Below are 13562 nucleotides of genomic sequence, written 5' to 3' on the forward strand. Positions count from 1 at the left end.
CTCTTGTCTACACTGCATCTGCCTCAAAAAAAAAAAAATGGATATTAAAAAAAAAATCCTCACTCTCACTAGTAATCATGGAAATGCAAATTAACACCAAGAGATGTCATCTTTCACCTGTCAAATTAGTTCAGATGTTTAAAATGCTATTACCCAGTATTGACAAGGGTGTAGGGGAGTAAGCACTCTGACACTGCGGTAGGAGTGTAAATTCGTACAGCTTTTGGGAAGACAATGTGCCAACAAGTGTTACAAACTTAAAATTTTGTATATGCATGAGCTTGGGGTTTTTTGTTCCAGCTGAGAAAACGTAAAACCTAATTCCTCATGACCTGACCAATAAGGAAACTTACTATCTCGCAAACGGAGTGTGGTTGTAAAAGAGCTTCAGGGCTGGTCAATTCAGACACTCCATGCCGTCATCATAGACCCAGGCTCTCACCGTCTTTCTACTCTGACAACATCAGCTTGTTGGTCCACTGTCCTCACAGTCACAGGAGGGCTCCTGGTGACGCGCCTTCACACACCAACATCCAAAAGCAAAAAAAAACCGAAACTCTGCCTCTTTTTTGGTCTCTTCAAGATGTAGAAAGTCTTCCTTCCCCGGGATCCCCCCGGAAGACTAGCCCTTTACCATTCCACTGGCCTAATTTAGCGGTTCTCAAAGTGTGGCCCCAGGACCAGCAACAGCAGAAACACCTGGGGACTTCGTAGAAGTGCAGTTTCTCAGCCCACCATGGACCTACTGAATCCGAAATTCCGCAGTGGGGCCGCTTCTGTTGCTCCAGTTTGAGAACCACTGACTTAAGCCAACTGATTAACAAGGGGAATGGAATTACCACAGTTGGCTTTCGACTAATCATCATCTATCCCCTTAGACTGGGGATGGGCTGGCCTCTCCTGAGCACAAGGGTCTTGCCTCACTGACCTCCATCCCACCTGCCCGCTTGCATCGTGAGCCCCAACAAGCTACATTCTGAGGCATTAGGCTGTTTTTCAGTTGCGACGACAGAAAACCTAACCCCAAAATGTCTTTAACGGTGAGGAGGTTTATGGACTTATAAGAAGTGTAACACATAAGGGCTGATTCAGAGGACTACCTCTCTAAGCTGTAGGTAAACTTCTTCCTCTTTACTATTCCCCTCTTTCTCTCTTTGTGGGGGATGGAAAAGGGAGTGAGAGCCTGTGCTGGTTTTAAAATGTCTCCACAAATTTTTGGATACTCCTCCATTCAAAGAGCAAAGCTCAATTCCACTCTTCTGGGGTGCGGGCCGTACGTAGCGACTCACTGCTAGCAGACAGAATGTGGTGGAAATGACGGTGCGTAACTTTCAATTCTAGCTCATAAAAGACATTACGGCTTTATCCTTGCTGCTCTCGCTTGGGTTACTTGCTCTGGGGGAGCCAACTGCCACGCTGCGATTACTAAGCATCCAAGGGAGAGGTCCACGTAGAAGGAATTCAGGCCTCCCGCCCAGCCTGGTACCATCTGGGAAGGGAGTCCTCCAGCCCCAGTAAAGCCCTCGGATGACCACAGCCCTGGCTAACATCTTGACTGCAGCATTATGACTCCTGAGATACCTTGAGCTACAGCCATTCAGCTAACCTGCTCAGTAATTCTCAACTCACGAAATCTATGAAACAATGTTTGGGTGTTTTTATGACAGTAAGTGTTGGGGTGACTTGCTGTATAGCAAGCAATACATAACTAATAGAAACCCCTAGCAGAATGGCTTGAGCTGCCTGGGGCCACTGCCTTCAGTTTTACTTGGCAAACTTTTCCTCTCCCCAAGACATATGCGATTCCCCCATAGGGGTGGGTTGGAGGTAACGTAACTGCTGTTTTCTTTCCACACTGAGGCCCTGTTACTGGTTCTGGCCCATAGTGTGGCAAACCTTTTCCTTTCTTGTGCTGATTGTTCGTCACTTAGATGCCCTGGCATCCCTTCATGCATCTGACTTCTTTAGCCTCTTCCTGCTCTGTGACACACACCTATTCTGCATTCTAACAAGGATCTACTGGCGAGAAATTGCATCTCACCCTATAGAAGTGACTTCAGTAGCAGAAATTTCTAGCCATGCATCAAGGGTGAAGGAAAAGTTAGAAAGTCTTGTGATTCAGGGCAAGCTTGTGGGTAAACTTCAAATTCCATCTCAGAAGAAGGGTGGGGACAACTGCTGAGACAACAGTATTTTCTGGACATTTAAAGCAAATTGACATGACTTTTCCAGCAGGCAACACAGTTCGTCTGACCTAGCTGAGGCTGCGCTTCCATTCTGCCTGGAGAAGAGGCGGCCAATGATTCTGGGCCTTTGTCTCACAGAAGCTTCCAGGCCCGGCAGGGTCAGGGATACGGTAGGGAAATGAAGCAGGCCCACCAGATGCTTATACACTGAACAGGGGCCTCTAAACAAGCACCGTGTCTAGGGTGCCAAGACGGAAACCCAGAGACTAAGTCTGTGTTCCCCAAAGCGTGGGCAGAAGAACCACCTGAAAGTGCTCATTAAAAGCACGGCTTCCTCGACGCCATCCACAGTCCACTGACTGAATCTCTGCGGTCAAATCTGTGCATCATTAAGAAGACTTTGGACAATACCGAGGCACCCTAACTTTTTAGAACTATAGCTATTTTTAAAGTATGATTTACATACAATAAAATGTTTAGATCCAAAGTGTTCTGTTCAGTGATTTTTGACAGTTGTATCGACCTGTGAAACCACCATCCAAAACAAGATGCAGAATATTTCCATCAGCCCAGAAAATCCTGTCTTGTCCCTTATCCAGGTAACCCTGACCCCCAGAATTCATGACTTTTGAGTTTCTATCATCATAAAGAATTTTGTCCAGAACTATTGCTTTTGAAACAGTGAGGCTAAAAAAAAAAAAAGAAAGAAAGAGAAAGAAATCTGTCACTTAAAAGCTGTAAATAAGCCACTTCTGTCTGGCAGGAAGAAGAGACTTCAATAGTCCATTTGAGGAGACTGTTCCATTTTCTTAGGAAAACCAGCCAAATGGACCTTTTAGTGATGCAAAAACAGAGCCTTCTGAATTGGCAATGTGGTTGGAAATGCGATTCTGAGGACATGAAACTGTATTGGGAGGGAGAATGTTAAAGGTCTCTGTGTTGGAGGCAGGGTTGCAGCTCTTAAGTGTTGTAGGAGAAATGTGTCAAGGACAGTGGAGGAGTTGCTATGACAGTTGTCCTCCCCAGCCCTTTGGAAGGGGTTCCGCCCAAGGTAAAGGGTAGATGAGGGCCAAAGTAGATGGGATTATTTTCACGAGAGACCTTGTGGCACTCTGGGTGCAGACAAGGCAACCCAACATCCTCAGCAAGGGTGGCTAGGTGAATGGCATTTTTCCGCATCACATTTCCTCAATAATGTATTGCTGACATCTGAAGAAGCTTTTGATATTTGTATGTGTATTTCATATCTGACCACCTCATTGAATGAATTGTCTCATCAGTTCTAATAGCCTTCCTGTAATTCACCAGGGTTTTCTAGATGCATAGTATCTTCTAAAGATAGGACACTTTTATTTTTTCCTTCTTAACAGCTATAATGGCTTTTTTTCCTGCCTTATCACTCTGGCTATTATTGAATTATTCTAATATTCTTTAGAATGAAGATACCAGTTGAACTTTTGATCAGCCTGAAAACGATAGATTTGGGAATAGAGCAGCTACAGAGTAAACAGAATAGAGGCCACATCAGTAGTTTGGGTGTGATGTGATATGACTGGTGGTGAGTGACGAAACAGAGAAGGGACATATCTGAGAGATATTTTAGATGAAAAAAATGTTGGATTGTGTTAAGAGAAGGCAAAATCAGTGTAGAACATGGCTCCTAGTACTGGTGGATTCATTGACCATAAAACCATGAAAAGATTTCTATTTTGAATCAATCTTGGTATCCATATAACTTACTCAGCTTAAAAGAAGTGAGAGGAAAATTAAGTATGCATTTCAGTTCATGACAAACGTATGACCAAGGATTTAAGACAACTAGCTCATAGCTTTATTTTCTACTGTACATCCCTGGTATGACTCTTAACCTACCAACAAGCAAAACACGTTTTAAGAATTAACACTTTATTTTGACTATTCCAGTTTGTGAAGAAACCTTTCTTTTCCTTGGGGATTTCAAATGTATAGGATTAGAGTAAGGCAGTGAATATGCCCACCTCAAGCCAGTTGGTAGCATATTAGCATCAAGAATTCACAAAGAGCCCCGTTTTTATCAATAATATTTCAAAATTGTATTTATTTTGGCTTCTTCACCCAACTCTTAATTCTATTTCCACTCTACTATATTACACACTCTTGTTTACTTCACGTATAGCTGCCCCGCGTGGCTTTATTTACACCTAGAGGCATTCTTAACAGTAGTGCGGGTTATGCTTGTTCCACAAGCAGGATTGTGCTGGGTGTATCATTTGGCTTTTTACTTTTTTCATTTAATATTACATGTTTAAGACTTATTGATATTAATATGTATATAAAGAGTATTGAGATTAACAATAAAATGAACACCCGGTGATCCACCACCTGCTATTAGACTGTTGCCAGTACCATAGAAATAAGGTGACCCGATCCGACCAAACTTCCTCACCCAATAGATAGCCCAAAAATCCCAAATTTTTGCTTATTATTTTCTTACCTTTCTTTATTAGTTTTGCCACATATGTTATATACTCCAAAACAACATGTTGTCTAGTTTTGCATGCTTTTCAACTTTATGTAAATGGAATTATAGATATTCTTATGTAACTTTTTAATATTCAACAGTATGTATGTGAGGTTCATTCCTGCAGATGCTTATAAATGTTGTAATAACATTTTCATAGCCGTGCATGATTATGTATCTATTTCCCATCCTCAGATATTTGGGTTGTTTCTGGCTTTTTACTATCACAAAGCTGGTCTGAGAATTCTTAATTAAGCATACGTGCAGGAGCCCCAGAGTGGAATTGCTGGGTTAGGAGGGCATCTTCCACTTCACTAGATGATACTAAATTGTCGCCCAAAGTGTTTGAAGCAACAGTGATTCCCAGCAGAGAATCATCGTTCCAGTGGCACCAAGCTTCTCAGTCTCAATAGTGTCAGAGGTAAGCCTGTGCCAATGCTGTAGCTATAAATATGGCTTTAATTTGAATTTCCTCGCTAACCAATGAACCTGACAATCTTTTTATATGTTTACTGATCATTTGGCAAAGTGACTGGTCGAAGCTTCTGTCTTTTTTTCTGTTGGGCTTGATTGGTACATCAATGGCTATTTTTAATGGCTTATGATATTCCTTTTTATGCACTTAACACGTTTATCAATTCCTCTTACTGCTGCCTACATAGCTTATTTACAACCCTTTGTTATTATAAACAATGCTGTGATCAACATCCCTGTACATGTCTCTTTGTGAGGTAAGAAATTTCCCTTGAAGTGGAGTTGCTGGGTCTTAGAGTTATGTGTGTTTTCAGTTTCCCTAAAGGTTGACAAACTGCTCTCCAAAACAGCAACACCAAGGCGGGAGGGTATAGCTCAGTGGTAGAGTGCATGCTTAGTGTGCATGAGGTCCTGGGTTCAATCCCCAGTACCTCCATTAAATAAATATACCTAATTATGCCCCCCACCAAAAAATTTTTAAAAAGACAAAGGAGCAGCACCAATAGACTCTCCTGCAAGGTCATGAGGTTTCCCATTCATTCTCCTGCACAATTGTCAGCCCTTGGTATTATCCACAAAGCAAGTTTAAGCACTTCCTATCTCATGCGGTTTGTAAACAATTCTGCAAGGCAGAAAATCAAAAAGAGCCAACATTTTTCTAGTACTTTACAATCTGCAGAGCCCTTTCCTTTGCATTATCCACCCCCATTTCATGCCAAAATCCTGTCACTCATTCCCTTGCAAGGTCACACTCAAAGAGCAATGCGTTTCATTCTTTAAATCCAACGTACTGCTTTACATTTTCATGTAAATACAAGTGTCTTGCTCATTCCAAGTATCCGTCTAAGTAATTCCCAAACCCTGTTCAGCCATAAACTGGTCTTTATCCCATACCCTGGGAAACAGATGGGACCAGAGATTATTCTCTGTCACTGGGGTCGTCAAGAGAGAGGATGTGGCTCTGTCATCCTCTCCCAGTGGACCTTGACACCTCCCAAGCCACAGAAGGTGGGGGATTCCTCAAATACTAGAAGGAGTTAGGATTCTGGTCAGCCAAAGATAAGGACAGGCTGCCCAGCAAAGAGATTATAAATAGGTCAGTTAAGGACACAGCGCTCCAATCTTTTCTCCCTAAACATAAAATTTCTCTTCCTGCTTTTTTCGTCCAATATCTGCTGACCGGTTAAGGATGAAAAATGAGCCACGGTATCATAATCACTCAAGCATTCCGACCAATGGAAGCTCTCGCGTGAACTGTTTATTTTTCTAGAGCTTTGTGACTGTGTTCCTTCTGTTGGCAATGTGTCATACTAATGATTTTCCTTTAGCAGTAATGAATTATGACTGTTCCCCCGGCAAGGCATATGGCATCCCATTTCAATCCCAAGTGAGTCGGGGCTGTAGTAATGAATACCAACTTCATCAGTCACATTAGGGAATATAAAACGGTGTTCTCCAGTCACTGTCATCTCTTTCTATAATCTCTGCATTCCATCATTTTGACTCATAATTTCTCGATTTAGTGTCTTTTTTTATTTACAAAACATTCATGCATGTCTGCCTGAATTGTAACTCACACATTCCAATTTCACTAGTAATTTTTGAGCACCTGTGCAGGGCCTTTCCCCACAACAACCCTATTGTTTGTAACTGCGACCACCTGGGCTCAGAAAAGTGAAGGCATTTGGCCAAGGTCCTAGGGATGAAGCCAGGACTGTAACCCTGGGTATAGACCTTAAAACCTAGCGCTTTTTTTTTTTTTTCTAACTATGCCACACCCCGACCTTGTAGAATTTGTCACTGCTTAAGTTTCACACATAGAATTCCTAAATTTTAATTTAATTTTCTCTATAATCCTGAAGAAATTTGGAGAGTATCACTTCATCTATGATATCTGGGTGAAATTCAAGCCAACATTCCATTTGCTTCTTGCCACTTTCCTCGGAGATGCAGCCTCAAGGTCGTCAAACTCAGCCAGGTTCTGTCCTCTAAAAGGCCGCAGGTGGAGGGTGGGGGAGATTTCCACCGCCAATCAGTTGTCTTAATAGACATTTTCATGCCCTTTCCCCATGAGAACAAATACGAACCAATCTGAGTCTCTGCACAGCTTCAGACGTATAGATTCATGCTTTCGAGTATCTTAGGAATCTGTCTGAAACGGGTGACAATACCCCACATTTTCAGGTTTCAAACTTCAATCTTCTGATAGGAATTTGGCTTTCAGTGCAGTATTGCAAACCCAAGGAATCCTGACTGAGATTCAGCTAAACCTACAAGACATGAGAACTTCATAAGAACACGATGAATCATTTAAGGTAAGGAGTCTGGGGATAGGCATACTTACTTCGATGTCATAAAATTGTCATTGTAACTAGTGTGCTCCCTTAATTTTCTTTTCCTGGCCCCTGATGGCTTGATGACTGCTATTCCCACTGCCTGAGAAGCATCCCGACTCCTCTCTCCTCACCACAGCTCCATCTGTCTGTAAGACTCCCAGTTCAGAAGTCGCATCCTGGTAACTGAGACCTTCCAGACACCCCCACCAGTCCCCTGTGACAGTTACTCCCTGACCCCACAGCCGCGTGTGCGTTCATGCAGCCACTCATTCACTCAGCAAATACTCGCTGAGGGTCTCCCATGCGCCGGGCACCATTTGAGGGTCTGGGATACATCTAGAAACCGACAGACAAAAAGCCTGCTGTGTGGAGATTGCATTTCAAGCGGGGACCACAAACAACAAATGTAACAAACGTGTAAATGAAACAGAGTAAATGGAAATGGACAGTGACGAAAGCCATGGGGAAATCTAGAGCAGGGAAGGATGGGGCTGGAGCATGAGGGTGGGGAAGAGGCTTCCAATGTAAAACACAGGGCAGGGTAGACGTCGCTGGGTAGACGACATTTGAGCACAAAGTGAGGGAGGATAGGGAGCTACCCACGGTGGGTAGGAACATTCCAGGCTGAGGAACAGACAGTGACAAAGGCTTAGGGCAGGAGACCTGTTTGGCTGGAGCAAAGTGATGAGCAAGATGTGAGTTCACAGAGGGGGACCAGGCTGTTGCCACCTGGTTGGCCATTCTGAGAATGTTGGGGTTTTTGCATCAAGAGAAATGGGAAGACAGTAGAGGATTTTGAGCAGAAGTGGTCAGATTCCCATGAACTTAGACGGGCTTTTGGGGCACCACTTGGGAAAACAAGAAGTCAGAGGCAGGGGGAGCATCTCCATCCAGACCTCAGCTTCTCCTTTCCGGATCGGTAGCCACCAGCCATGCCAAACCCTGCTCTTCCAGGGGTGGATGTGAGAAGTGCTGGATGCTAATGTCCTCTTTGTTCAAGGATGCGGTGGCAGGTGGAGCTAACTTTTTATATCTACTGATACCTAGAGGGAGAAATCGGTCTTTTCAGAGTGTTACAGTCAGAACTATTTAGAGCCAAGGAATTTCCCCAATGCCTAGTTTCAACCAAGCAGGTCGGCTGCTACGGTCTTTTGAGGACTCGAGATGGCTTTAATGCCGGGTGGGAGCAATGCCAAGAAGCCCACCGGACCACCAGGAGATGGCCCTCCCTGGAAGCCTCAGCTCTCCTGAAAGAAGAGGGTCAAGATGAACCACAGCTCCTTCTGGGTGCGGAGCACATCTCCTGATCCTGTTCTGATCATCATCTGCTGACGACCTCTTCACTGTCTGTGAGAGCAGAGCCAAAAAGCCACTGGGAACAGCACTGACAAGAGTTTCTAGAAAGTATATTTTTCAGAGACTGGATTAGAACAGGTAAACAAGGAGTGAATCTGGGCACTCGGCCATAAGAGTGACATCAGATGCCGTTCTTGGTCCCACCACCCCTGTGTGAGAGGGACGTCCACAGTCAGAACTGGATGATCCAAGGAGCAAAAGAAGTACATACCCTGGGCACCAGCAAGGCAGGGAGAGAGGAGAAATTTTAAAATCCAGCAAGAAGCCCTTTAAATTTCAGCAGGTATGTCAGCTTCATGCATTTTGAAAAATAAATTATTTTACGATTTAAGGTCAGTCTTACTCTGCATTCCATACACTGGGTGGTGTGGTAAGCTTTTCAGTGTACAGAGTTTCAAATCTGTCCCCATCAACAAACCTGAAGGCCTTCTAAAAATGCATATTAGGTATAAGAAATAAAACTCCTTCATCTGGTTCTAAAAGGCAGACTCTTCGATGTGACAAATTCTGTACAGCTTACAAAGACCAAGGAGTGCTTGGGGCTTGTCAGCACTGGGAAGAGGGTGTGCAGTTACACGGCGACCACAAAGCTATTCTGCCTGGCTCTCAGGAACATCTCTGTAGCCCAGCTGCCAGCACATGTCTGAACTGCACCATGATGCTTGCCACCTTCCCCAAGATGTGCACAGCCTGCCCACAGTGGGTCAGGACCACCGCTGGCCCTGAACAGGGAAGGTATTCCCGCCCTCAACAGAATTACCACCAAGCGTTGTATACATAGCTCTACTCTTTGGCACTTGCTATATTGCATTTTGTTTATTTATGCTCTTTGAACCAGGGATGGAAAATATACAGCACTCTGCCAGCTTCCTCCCCACTCGCCCACGATAGATGTTATATTTGATCACAGTGTTTTTCCCACTGATTCCAGACTAGGTCTCAACATTCTCTTAGCACACACTCAGGCAGCCACAACCAACCAGCCAACCAAGTGATGCGGGCACGTTACATAAAACCTGTCTTTCATCCTAATTCTGATGGTCATCATTTTGAAGGGCAGGAGCCATATGCTCTGCATCTTTGTATCCCAAACCCCATCGCAGACACAGAAAGCAATCTAGGCTAATGTTCCATTCCAGAACATTCATATGCATTCATCAAACCTTACCCAAGCATATGGAAATACAGAACCGAATCAGACTTGATCTACAAACTCCAGAATCTTAGAGTCATTCAACAAACATTTACGAGACCAACCCTGATGAGAGGATATATCACAGTGTTGATTCCAAAGAAATTCTGTGTAGGGCACTCTGAAGGCCAAAGAGGTGGCTACAGAAATTAGGTTAGTTAAGTGCAAGATGATATTTTAAACAAACAGCAATTAAAATGTCCTGGCTACTTGAAGAATTGCCTTCCAGAACCATACTGTCAGGCTCTGAGACCTGCTGGCACCCTGTGATGAAATGGCTTCGGGATGACATATATCATCACTAAGCCATTCCTTTCACATTTATTTTCCTCATTACCATTGTTAAGAAATTGAGCAGGAAAGGCTTCCTCAACTGAGGTAATGACCTTCTCTGAATCCTTTACACCAGTTGTAAGGGGCTACCCAATCTGACAGCCCAATTTGTTTTCGTTTCTCTTTTAACCAACCCAAATAGGAGTTAGGTTGTAATTTTTGAAAGTGCCTTAAAACTTTTGTGAGCCTCATTAATAACAAGGCTGATCTGCACATTTGAGTTGGCAACTGTTACTCCCATCGGGGCAGAAGTGGCGGCTCTCCTAATGCCCGATTACACCGGCTAATGAGGCCCATTAATCAGTCCTCGTAGCTTTGGGGAACACCAGTGAAGGGTCTGTTGACCTTCGGAGCAGGCTGCACAGTCACTGTCATATTTTATGCATCAAATTTCCAGGTGTGGTTAGGGTCTTCACTCATGTTTTACTAACAGGATGCTCACAGTCTTGTCCTTTCTCCCATTTTCTGAGTTAGGCAATGACTGCTGGGGACGAGAACCCTGAACCTGTGCTTTGGATCCTCCTGGATGAGCTCAGGTGTCTATATTTCTTTAGTGTTGATGCTCAGATCAAGGGAGTTGAGGTACCTGAGAGTGATCTGCATGGGGAACGGTACATAGTAAATAGGGGTCACTCCCCCAGCAGGCCCCACGATGTCCCAGCCACCATCTGGTCAGACGCCAGCTCACCACATGGGCTGTTCAAAGATACCTGGGGCTCCCAGTCTCTTCTCTGAGTGAGACCTTCTGGAATTTCCATTACCTACTCTTTGGCAAGTCCGAGTCTTGATCAAATTTGGGAATACATTTGAGAATTAAATAAATGTCTGCATTTCTGTGACCTTTGGCAAGTTGTTTCATCTTTCCAAATGTTGGTGTCCCCATGGATAAAATGAAGATGAGAAAGTACATGACTCAGAGGGCTGGTGGGACGCACATGGTGACATCAGCAGGGTTCCTTGAGTGGAATAGGACTTTAATCCACAGTGAGCTCTTCCTAGTCATTAAATATTGTTCTTAATCAACCTGAATCCTTTTGAAAAACAAATTAAATCTGCTCAGTCCATAATAGACAAAGTTCCTTGTCACCTTAGGATAAGGTAAGTGTTTATTCTTGAGTGGATGGAATTGAGTGGATGGGGACAAAGTGACCTTTGAGGCTCTTTCTTCAGGCAGGGAGAGGACAGGCTAAGGAGCAGAGAGCAGCAATGCCTCTTAAGAACATTTTGTGGGAGTTAGAGCTATTTCTGTAAAAGATAATCTCCCTGGAACTCTTTTTTAATATTCATGCTGGCCCAATACATAGAGTGGTAGAGACAAAACTGTTCAAAAACAGGAAAGAAAAGGATAAGTGTTTTGATCAAAATCACCCAGGCAATAAACCACCATATCATATTTTCTGACTACTAGTCCAATTTTCTTTCCTCTAAACCAGCCACTTCTCACTTTGAGAGTGGGCCAATGTCAGAGAACTCTCAAGAGAGGACGGTTTCAGCAGGCATCAACAACTGCCAAGTCAGGTGTTCTGCCAAACAGGTGTCATCTTCAGGACCAATGGCCAATCTTACCAAGCACTCACCACCCCTAAAGTTGGTACCAGTATTATCCTCATTTGACCCATGAGGACACTGAGCGCCAGTAAGGCCAAGTGGGCTTGACAGGCAAGCACCCTTGCCTTACACAAACGATTCAAGGGGGGAGGAGAGGGAAGACTCCTTGAATCATTTCATAGGAAACTGAAATCAAAACTGGACAAAAAAAATAAATCACAGTCTAATCTTAGTTATGAACACAGGTTCGAAATGCTGAATAAAACAGAAGAAAACTGAATTTGGCTCATACACACATATACACATGTGCACAGGGCCAAGTAGGATTCATCCCATGAGTGCAAGGATGGTTTGAAGTTAGACTATCTATAAATATAATCGACTACATTAACAAATTAAAGGAGCAAATGATAAGATTATCTCCACTGTAGTGGGCTACATGCCCACTGTCCAAGATGTGCCCCTGTCCTAATCCCCAAGGCTCTGAATGTTACTTTACTTGGAAAAAATGTCTTTGCATGTATAATTAAGTTAAGGATTGGGGGATGAGGAAATCATTCTGGATTGTCCAAGTGGGCCTTAAATTCAACGATAAATATCCTTATGAGAGACACACAGAGAAGACAGAGCCGAGATGACGATGTGAAGACAGATTCTATGGTTGGAGTAATTCAGCTACCAGCCAAGGAACATCAAGGGTTGCTGGCAGATCCCAGAAGCTGGGAGAGAGGTCTCCCTTCGAGACTCTAGGAGGCATAAACCCTGCTGACACCTTAATTTCAGATTTCTGGCCTCCAGAACTGTGAGGGAATAAATCTCTATTGTTCTGAGCGATTCAGTTTATGGTAATTTGTCACAGCAGCCACAGGAAACTAATACATCAATGAATGAAGAAAATTTTTTTCTAGCGTTCAACACCATTTCCCAGAAAATAACTTAAAAAACTAGAAATACAAGGGAAAGGCAGTTTACAGATAGAGCAATGGTATTTGCAACCCATATCCAAACTAACATTCAGAATGTGGAAAGAACTGCAAGTCAATAAGGAAAATACCAAAATCCTAATTTAAAAAAAAAGGGGGAACTAAAATACGAACAGACAATTCATGGAAGAGGAAATTCACTCAGTCTCACCTGTAATCAAGAAAATGCGAATTAAAATACAAATGAGGTTCTATTTCACACTCATCAAATTGGCTAAAAGTTTAAAATGAAAATATCAATGTTGGCAAGTGTGTAGAAAAATTAACTCAGCGGGCCTGATTGATCAAATCTTGTGCGTTCTTGGGAGGGCCTGCTTGTCTGACCAGCCCTTGGCTGGCTCCTGGGAACTGTTGGACTGTTCCTTGGGCTACTAACTGATAAGAGCGTTTTATATACTTTAACCATGCTGCAACAGCTTGTTTAGATGATTTGTGCAAACACTGTGACTTACAGTGAACAGTGACTTTCTTTGTGCAGGTCTGGAGTTCAGTAGCTGTGGCTAGTCACAAAGGCAACACGTGCCTGTCCAACCAGCGTTTATTAAAATCTCCAGACTCCCAGGAGTCAATAAACTCTTCCCAGACACACAACATTTCACACACGTTGCTGCAGTTAGTTGCCAAAGGTATAAGAGTGTCCTGTACAACTCCATC

General features: G+C 43.5%; 1 non-coding gene across 1 annotated transcript; it reads left to right on the top strand.

The window, feature by feature from the left end:
• Positions 1 to 5523: 5523 nt before the first annotated feature.
• Positions 5524 to 5596, top strand: TRNAT-AGU (transfer RNA threonine (anticodon AGU)). Its single transcript has one exon. It is a non-coding gene; the product is annotated as a tRNA-Thr (tRNA).
• The last annotated feature ends 7966 nt before the right edge of the window (positions 5597 to 13562 follow it).

The sequence above is a fragment of the Camelus bactrianus genome, chromosome 11, assembly GCF_048773025.1.
Source record: "Camelus bactrianus isolate YW-2024 breed Bactrian camel chromosome 11, ASM4877302v1, whole genome shotgun sequence".
Classification (NCBI taxonomy): Eukaryota; Metazoa; Chordata; class Mammalia; order Artiodactyla; family Camelidae; genus Camelus; species Camelus bactrianus.